We start from the raw sequence: 10,000 nt of genomic DNA, 5'->3' as shown, positions 1-10,000 counted from the left end.
ACGGCAAGAAACGGCAAGGAAAGAAACGGCAAGGCAAGAAAAGGCAAGGCAAGAAACGGCAAGGCAAGAAACGGCAAGAAACGGCAAGGAAAGAAACGGCAAGGAAAGAAACGGCAAGGCAAGGAAAGAAACGGCAAGGAAAGAAACGGCAAGGAAAGAAACGGCAAGGAAAGAAACAGCAAGGAAAGAAACGAACAGCAAGGAAAGAAACGGCAAGGCAAGAAACGGCAAGGCAAGAAACGGCAAGGAAAGAAACAGCAAGGCAATAAACGGCAAGGAAAGAAACGGCAAGGCAAGAAACGGCAAGGAAAGAAACGGCAAGAAAAGAAACGGCAAGAAAAGAAACAGCAAGGAAAGGAAAGAAACGGCGAGGAAAGAAACGGCAAGGAAAGAAACGGCAAGAAAAGAAACGGCAAGGAAAGAAACGGCAAGGAAAGAAACAGTAAGGAAAGAAACGGCAAGGAAAGAAACGGCAAGGAAAGAAACGGCAAGGAAAGAAACGGCAAGGAAAGAAACGAACGGCAAGGAAAGAAACGGCGAGGAAAGAAACGCCAAGGCAAGAAACAACAAGGAAAGGAAAGAAACGGCAAGGAAAGAAACAGAAAGAAACGGCAAGGAAAGAAACAGCAAGGAAAGGAAATGAACGGCAAGGCAAGAAACGGCAAGGCAAGAAACGGCAAGGCAAGAAAAGGACAGAAAAGGCAAGGCATGGCAAAGCAAGTCAAGGCGGTGCATGCTGGGCAACGCGAGGCAATCACCAGACCAACTCCACCAACCACCACCACCACCACCAACAACAACCACTACCACCACCACCACCAACAACAAGAACAACATGGCAAAACAAAGACAGTAATATTATCAGGTGTTAGGGATAATTTATGGCCCAACACTCGGCTTATATCACAGATTGACATAAGTTAACATTTGGACCAACAGCAAAGTGAGAGCTGTATTATCAATGGTTTTTTCCAGTCAATGGGAAATCATTTACAGCTTAGTCTTTTGTGAAAGACTATGACTCTCAAACTAGGAGGTAAAATTGCACTGGCTCTTAGTGCTGCAGCCTTGTGGGCTGGTTGGCCTTTTGGGAACCAACCACCCCAACGCCGACTGTCCTAAAACCCTCTTGGCCGAGAGAGTGGGGATGTAACTTGGGCAAGACGCTCTCCACTATAATCAAATTCTAGCCCAAATAGTCGGAACAGCAGTTGCCTCCTCTGCTGTTCTGATGGCCATAGTCGGACACGACTGACTACCATATATATATATATATATATATATATATATATATATATATATATATATATAAACACATATAGTGATAACCCATGTATATGAATGTGTATTGTGTGTGCGTGTGTTTATGTAAGTTTGTGCCTGCCTATGTGTGCGTATGTGTTAGGGTAACTGTTAGATACACATGTATGTTAAAATGTATGTATGCAGTGTGTGTGTGTGTGTGTGTGTGTGTGTGTGTGTGTGTGTGTGTGCGTGTGTGTGTGTGTGTGTGTGTGTGTGTGTGTGTGTGTGTGTGTGTGTGTGTGCGTATGTAACATAGATATAATGTTTTATGTTAACGAAAGCGTTTTTGTAAAGCACCTAGAGCAGATTTCTGGATAGTGTGCTGTATAAGTATCCATTATTATTATTATTATTATTATTATTATTATTATTATTATTATTATTATTATTATTAACCCACGTCCACCCTCACACCGTAAGTGAAACCTCACCTGGCAACTAAAACATCCGCATGCACCGTGCCGCCTTGAGGCCGGGTGGGGCTGTCTCCTTGCCGTTCTACTGCAGTTCAGGACGGAGAGACAGAGTAAAGAGATGAAGGCGATGGTGTGGGTTGGGTTGGGTTGGGTTGTATTGGGTTGTGTTGGGTTGTGTTGGGTAGTAATGGGTTGTGTTGTGTTGTGTTGGGTAGTAATGGGTTGTGTTGTGTTGGCCTGTGTGGCTTGCTTGGGTTGAGTTGTGTTGGGTGGGTTGGGTTGTGTTGGGTAGTAATGGGTTGTGTTGTGTTGGGTTGGGTTGGGTTGGGTTGTATTGGGTAGTTGTGGGATGTGTTGTGTTGGGCTGTGTGGCTTGCTTGGGTTGAGTTGTGTTGGGTGGGTTGGGTTGTGTTGGGTAGCAATGGGTTGGGTTGGGTTGTGTCGGGTAGTAATGGGTTGTGTTGGGTTGGGTTGGGTTGTAATGGGTTGTGTTGGGTAGGGTAGTAATGGGTTGTGTTGTTTTGTGTTGGGTAGTAATGGGTTGTGTTGGGTTGGGTTGGGTTGGGTTGTATTGGGTTGTGATGGGTTGTGTAGGGTTGGGTTGGGTTGGGTTGTGTTGGGTAGTTATGGGATGTTTTGTGTTGGGCTGTGTGGCTTGCTTGGGTTGAGTTGTGTTGGGTGGGTTGGGTTGTGTTGGGCAGTAATGGGTTGTGTTGTGTTGGGTGGGTTGTGTTGTGTTGGGTAGTAATGGGTTGTGTTGTGTTGTGTTGGGTTGGGTTGGGTTGGGTTGTGATGGGCTGTGTAGGGTTGGGTTGAGTTGTGTTGTGTTGTGTAGTTATGGGATGTGTTGTGTTGGGCTGTGTGGCTTGCTTGGGTTGAGTTGTGTTGGGTGGGTTGGGTTGTGTTGGGTAGCAATGGGTTGGGTTGGGTTGTGTTGGGTAGTAATGGGTTGTGTTGGGTAGTAATGGGTTGTGTTGGGTTGGGTAGTAATGGGTTGTGTTGTGTTGGGTAGTAATGGGTTGTGTTGTGTTGGGTTGGGTAGTAATGGGTTGTGTTGTGTTGGGTTGGGTAGTAATGGGTTGTGTTGTGTTGGGTAGTAATGGGTTGTGTTGTGTTGTGTTGGGTTGGGTAGTAATGGGTTGTGTTGTGTTGTGTTGGGTAGTAATGGGTTGTGTTGTGTTGTGTTGGGTAGTAATGGGTTGTGTTGTGTTGTGTTGGGTAGTAATGGGTTGTGTTGTGTTGGGTAGTAATGGGTTGTGTTGTGTTGGGTAGTAATAGGTTGTGTTGTGTTGTGTTGGGTAGTAATAGGTTGTGTTGTGTTGTGTTGGGTAGTAATGGGTTGTGTTGTGTTGTGTTGGGTAGTAATGGGTTGTGTTGTGTTGGGTAGTAATAGGTTGTGTTGTGTTGGGTTGGGTAGTAATGGGTTGTGTTGTGTTGGGTAGTAATAGGTTGTGTTGTGTTGTGTTGGGTAGTAATGGATTGTGTTGGGTTGGGTTGGGTCCGGTTGGGTTGTATTGGGTTGACTCAAGCTTCTGATGATATCCCTCAGTACCGAGAGACAGAACAACGGGATGGGGTCTATGGTGTGTGCTGGGTTGGGTTGACTCAAGCTTCTGATTGGATTGTGGGGTGGATTGTGTTGTATCGGGTTGGGGTGGGCTGGGTCGTGTTGGGTTGAGTGGGGTTGTGCTGTGTTGTGTTGTGTTGTGTTGTGTTGTGTTGTGTTGGGTTGTGCTGGGTTGGGTTGTATTGGGTTGTTGTGTTGTGTTGGGTTGTGCTGGGTTGGGTTGTATTGGGTTGTTGTGTTGGGTTGGGTTGTAACGGGTTGTTGTTTTGAGTTGGGTTGGGTTGTAAGGGGTTTTGCTGGATTTTATGGGGTTGGGTTGGGTTGGGTTGTTGTGTTGTGTTAGGTTGGGTTGTAATGGGTTGGGTTGTATTGGTTTGTTGTGTTGTATTGGGTTGGGTTGGGTTGTATTGGTTTTTTGCTGGATTTTATGGGGTTGGGATGGATTGTTGTGTTGGGTTGGGTTGACTCGAGCTTCTGATTGGTTTGGTTGTGCTGTATTGGGTTGGGTTGGGTTGTGTTTTGCTGTGTTGTGTTGGGTTCGCTTTGCACCATGTGTGTGTGTGTGTGTGTGTGTGTGTGTGCGCGCGCGTACGCGTCCGCGGAATCTTGAGTGCCTGCGCAAACACATTCCGGAAAAAAAAGAAAGCAAATGCGCGTGCACCTTGGTATACGTGCGTTCGTACGCGCGCATACATTGATGTGTGGATGTGTGATAGATAGCCAGCGCTTGACATTCCTCCAGAACATTCACGAGGGCCACTTTATGTTTTGTCTCCCTACGCTCCCTTTGCGCACAGCAGTGTAACGGTATGGTATGACATGTCACACTCAGTCAGGGGTGTGTCATAGTTTATCTGTAATGTACGTGGGGCTTCTTCACAATTGTGCCCCTCCCACCAACAATGGGCTCAGTCGGGTTTTCAAAACCGTGTGTGTGTGTGTGTGTGTGTGTGTGTGTGTGTGTGTGTGTGTACATGCGTGTGTGTTACTCGCTTCCGTTTCGTACAGATGTCAGATTTCAAAACCGTGTGTGTGTGTGTGTGTGTGTGTGCGTGTGTGCGTGTGTGTGTGTGTGTGTGTGTGTGTGTGTGTGTGTGTGTGTGTGTGTCTGTGCGTGTTTGTGTGTGCGTGTGTGCGTGCGTCTGTGTGTGTGTGTGTGTATCTGTGACTGTGTTTAGTGCGCGATCGCGTGCAGTGCGTGCTCAGTTGTATGCGTATGTGCATGTGTGAGTATTAAGTGTGTGTGTGTGTGTGTGTGTGTGTGTGTGTGTGTGTGTGTGTGTGCGTGCGTGTGCAACAGTGTATGATTCTTCTTCACACGGCAAAGTCGACACACGTGGCTGCAAAGTTCAATCACAGCACGCACGTTCTCACACCAGCCCAAATCTCATCAGTCCCCCCCCCCCCCCCCCCTAAAAAAACAACCACCCTCCTCCACCTTTTCTTCCTGCAGTTCTCTGCCGGCGCGCCGATGATTTTTTGCAGTAACAAAGCGCTGCGCGGCGCAGTGCAGCGACGCACACACAACGACTCAGTGACAGTGAAAACTGTTCGTCAGGTTGACTGAATTGTGCCAAGCACAGTGTAGCCAGAGTCCTCTGGCGAAAAGCGAACAGCGAACAGCGAAATCTGCCGCTGAACTTAGCCCCGCGCCGCGATCATTGCGATGTTCGTAGTCGCCGCGCTCCCAGAGAAGATTTCGCGGAGAGTTGCGAGGTCAACGTTGACTAGTTTTATCCATGTGCGTGTATGTGTGTTATGAGAGAGTGTGTTTTGTGGTTTTGAAGTGGACGGAAGAAGATTATTTTCGCCGTTTCGTCAGTTACTGAACTTGTTTTATTTTTATTTTTATTATTTTTTTTTTTTTACGTCTGTTGTCGGAGTTGTAAAGTATCTGGTGTTGTGTGCGCAGTGGTGGAAAGGTTTGTGGTGTATTCTGAAGTTGTGGTGTTATGTATTACACAAACGTGGTGTAGAGTGGAGAGAATCGTTACAGTTTTTGTGGTTGAGGTTTCAGGGAGTGCTTTGCATTGCATACCGTGGATTTTCAGGGGTTGACCGGCGTTCAAAAGCCGGCCTCGGACAAAGGAAACTGAAAAAAAAACCCTCGCTTTCTGCTTACTAACCTGGCGTGCTGTGTTCGGGCGGCAAGTTTCGATTTGTGTGAACTGAACTTCTTCGCGGTTTGGTGAGTTGTGTTTCTGTTTGTAACTGATGTATTGAGTGTGTGTGTGTGTGTGTGTGTGTGTGTGTGTGTGTGTGTGTGTGTGTGTGTGTGTGTGTGTGTGTGAGTATGTGTGTGACTTGTGTTCGTTCGTTCGTTCGTTCTTTAGTTTAACGTCTTTTCACTGTAAGTGATATTAGACTTGTGTGTATGTATGTGTGTGTGTGTGTGTGTGTGTGTGTGTGTGTGTGTGACTCTCTCTCTCTCTCCGTCTCTCTCTCTCTCTCTGCCGGTGTGTGTGTGTGTGTGTGTGTGTGTGTGTGTGTGTGTGTGTGTGTGTGTACGGGTGTTAGCGATGAGAGAAAGATGACTTGAGTTGGTCAGTTTTACCGCTCAGTCAAGTGATTGGGACTGACTCACTAAGATCCCAAACCCGGCAAACCAAACCGTTCCATAGTTTAAAATAACGAACTATGAGCCAGCCTTCCTTCGAAGACCTGTGTCAGTGCAGCCAGATACTCAGCTCTCCGACAGCGCTGGGCTGAAAACAGCAAGACAGCAGTCAGGACTTTGATAAAGTCATCTAACAGGGCGTTCAGAAACCAGACCTGACACTTCGTCACGATTTGTCTCGACGTGAACAACGTTCCTCTGTGTGTGTGTGTGTGGGTGTGGGTGTAGGTGTGTGTGTGTAGGTGTGTGTAGGTGGAGGAGGAGGAATTTTGTTTAATGTCCCGGTGATAGAAGACATTTTGTTAAAGTATTTATGAATACATTTGAGTATTATCAGGTTAGAAGGGGTGGGAGATGTGAATGAATGGAGGGTTGGGGGAAACTGGGCAAATGAGGGTGAAATGAGGGTGAAATTTCAAAAAAAAGTTTTTAGATAGAATTGTGTGTATAGGTGTGTTTGTGTGTTGTGTTGTGTTATGTGGTGTGTAGGTGTGTGTGTGTGTGTGTGTGTGTGTGTGTGTGTGTGTGTGTGTAGGTGTGTGTGTGTGTGTGTGTGTGTGTGTGTGTGTGGTCACGGTGTGTGTGTGTGTGTGTGTGTGTGTGTGTGTGTGTGTGTGTGTGTGTGTGTGTGTCTGTATGTTTATAGTATCATTATAGACGAAATAAAATTCAGTAAAACAAATTCAGTAAAATTCGTCACAATAAAATATTTAAAAAAAAGGAGGGGGTGGGGGGTGGGGAGTGGGGGTGGGGGGTGGTAATCTTTCTTGAGTCAGTTGACACCTCGGGATGTATGTACGTAGGCCTACTTACACACACACACACACACACACACACACACACACACACACACACACACAGAGAGAGTCTAAAACAAGCAAAACAAAGACATACGTACACATTCACGCCCACACACTCAACCACACACACACTCACACAAACACAAACCCGCACTCGCTGCTCATTTGCTAGCACGCCGATCACACATACACAGTCAACTTTTCATTCATCGTGGCATGGCAGCTAGTGGACTGAGTACAAGCAGAAGGAGGAGAAGGAGAAGGAGAAGAAGGGAGGGAGACAGAGACACAGAGAATGAATGAATGAATGAATCTTTATTTTCCAACGGTGAGGATATGAGCACTTTGGCCGACTTACACATCTGCTGTTGTTCTAAGACACTGACACAAACATGTACGCATATATATAAATGTAGTTAATACTTAATGCATGTATAATGTACAGGTATAACACAGCGTCAAACTGAAAGACACCGACAACATCGCTGACATTTGTACGGAAAAGAAGCGAGTAACACACACGCACGCACACACACACACACACACAGACACACACACACACACACACACACACAGACACACACACACACACACACACACACACACACACACACACACACACACACACACACACACACAGAGTAGACTGTGAATGAACTCGTGTTTTTTTTTTTTGTCACTGAAGGGTCACAGCACTAAGGTGGATACTCTGTCATGCACGCTGAGCGTAAAAACAACTTTCAGCTGTGGAGTTGATGTTTCTCGTCACACACACACAGGGAGAGGGGGGGAGGGGGGGGCGTGGGGGGGGGGGAACTGTTTCAGTTGTACTTGGTGGTGGTAGTGGTGGTGGTGGTGGCGTGTTTGTCTTTTTTCGTTCAGGTCTTCTTTTTCTGTTTCTTTTCTTTATTTCCTTCATGCCTTTCATCTTTTCTTCTTCTTCTTCTTCTTCTTTGTGTGTGTGTGTGTGTGTGTGTGTGTGTGTGTGTGTGTGTGTGTGTGTGTGTGTGTGTGTGTGTGTGTGTGTGTAAATCCTTTTAACTCGTTGTGTTTGTTTTTGTGTTTTCAGTGTGTATTTTGAAACTTGTTTCCGTCGTGATGAGAGGTCTGTGTCGTCTTTTTGTTGTTGTTGTTGTTGTTGTTGTTGTCCTGTGTACATTTCTTTCTTCTTTTCAAGTTGTTTTTGTTGTTGTTGTTGTTCTTCTTCTTCATCATCACTGATCATCATCATCATCATCATCATCTTCTTCTTCTTCTTCTTCATCGTCATCATTATCTTCTTCTATCGTATAACTTTTAAAACAACTTTTGTACTTCAATGATTTTAGGGAGATGTGTCTGTCTAGATTCATCAGTAAGTAATCGTTGACACTAGGTATATATCTAGATTCGTCAGTAAGTAATCGTTGACACTAGGGTATATATCTAGATTCGTCAGTAAATAATCTTTGACAGTAGTAGGAATAGTGCTAAAGGTTCTATGAACAATAAATCTTGCACTGTTGTCGTCGTGGATATCCCATTCTTGCCATCCAGACAGAATAAGCCTTTGTTCAGCAGAAACTCCGAAGAAACTTAACGCATCAGTCGCCTCCCCCACGTCTTGTTCAAGCCACACATTGCCAAATCCAAGCTGATGTAAAATTCTGTACAATTTTCCTCAGTTTTACTATGTGCACCCAAACTGAAAGTAATACTTTAAATGCTTCAGTTGTGAGGACAATCTGGACACGCCGGTACTTTCTTCATAATTTCAGCCAGTATCTTACGCCTTTCTCAACTGAATTCATATAAGCGTGATTCCCGTTTGTCTCTCCGGAAACAAAATCATCAAGGCGTTAGCGCCTCCGGGCGTCTTTTTCCTTGCCTCAGGCCCATAACTAGTCGTTGGGGGAAGCCTGAGGACCGCAGACGCAACCTCCCTTCTCCATCTGTCTCTGTCGGCAGCCGCTGGCAGCAGCTCACGTGTGTGGAGTCCGGTCCATTGTTTGATGTTCTCATGCCAGTTCTTTTCCGCTGTCTTCCTCTTCTTCTCCCGCCCTCGATGGTGCCTTGCATGATTGTTTTGGACAAGCTGGTGTGTCGAGTGTTGTGTCCAAACCATATCAGCTTGCGTCTCTTCACAGTTGAAAGGAGAGGTTCCTGAGGTCCAGCAAGGTTCTCAATTCTGCTCCGTACATGTTCATTGGTCCTGTGCTCGATCCAGGGAATTTTGAAGGAGCTTCCTCAGGCATTTGTTCTCGAAAGGCCTGGATCTTCCTTTCAGCGTCTACGCCGGGCGAAAAATCTTTTTACTGCAATTAAATATCTTTACAGTGAAATACTGCTTTGTGCAGTCCCCATAATTCAGCTCCATAGTGAACTACTGGTGGAATTTGTGGATGTTTTAAACACGTATTTAAAGAAATACGTTTTAGCTTTGACAATTTTGCCAAATGTATGATAAAGCGTTTCTGCTATGTTGGTGAGCTCCGGCGTTTCAGGCTGCTACAACTAGCCCAATCTTGTAAAAAAAAAAAATTCCTTAGTATCTAGATATGCATATAATTAATCGCTGGCATAACAACACCATTACGACATGACCATCTTTCCCTGGCAGCTATATATATACCCCTCCCCCCCCTCCCTTTTTTTTTTTTTCTAGATACGACGCTATTGTTTTTATTTGTGTTTCCCGTTAAGAGAAAATGCAGAGTGTATAGCTGGCTGTGTTTGCAAACCAGTGCCTGGGACATTTCAGAATAATCAGGCGCATGTTGCTCCATGTAAATACCTTCTCTAATTCATTGGTTCCAACGCTAACACATTAATAGGTAAGGAAACGAAAGCAGAACAGGACTGCAAAACATCACCTTGTTTTACACAAGAGCACAAGAGAGAGAGAGAGAGAGAGAGGGGGGGGCGACCTTGGTCCGTGTGTTACAAAACACACACACACACACACACACACACACACACACACACACACACACACACACGAACACACACACACACACGAACACACACACACACGAACACACACACACACACACACACGAACACACACACACACACACACGAACACACACACACCCGCGCATACCCCCCCCCCCACACACACACACACGAACACACACACACACGCGCGCATACCCCCACCCCACCCCACACACACACACAAACACACACACAAACACACACGCACGCATGCACGCACGCACGCACGCACACAACTACACACACACAAACACACACAAACACACACACGAACACACACACACACACACACACACGCACACAAACACACACACACACA

The 10,000-nt window shown here is 45.9% G+C and overlaps 1 protein-coding gene across 4 annotated transcripts in view; it reads left to right on the top strand.

Moving 5' to 3' along the window:
* The window catches only part of LOC143296584 (uncharacterized), a 227,742-nt gene that overhangs the window by 5,591 nt on the left and 212,151 nt on the right, over positions 1–10,000 (top strand). For 3 of the 4 annotated variants that reach the window (XM_076608637.1, XM_076608624.1, XM_076608612.1), the window contains exon 1: positions 4,856–5,476. The exons of the other annotated variant lie outside the window; for it this stretch is intronic. The gene's annotated coding sequence lies outside the window, so the exon portion shown is untranslated. Of the gene's footprint in view, positions 1–4,855; positions 5,477–10,000 lie in introns of those variants that run through there. 4 annotated transcript variants of the gene reach the window in all.

The sequence above is a fragment of the Babylonia areolata genome, chromosome 2 (genome assembly GCF_041734735.1).
Source record: "Babylonia areolata isolate BAREFJ2019XMU chromosome 2, ASM4173473v1, whole genome shotgun sequence".
In the NCBI taxonomy this organism is placed as follows: domain Eukaryota; kingdom Metazoa; phylum Mollusca; class Gastropoda; order Neogastropoda; family Buccinidae; genus Babylonia; species Babylonia areolata.
Note: the sequence above shows the minus strand (reverse complement) of the source record. Positions and strands in the feature narration are given on the sequence as shown.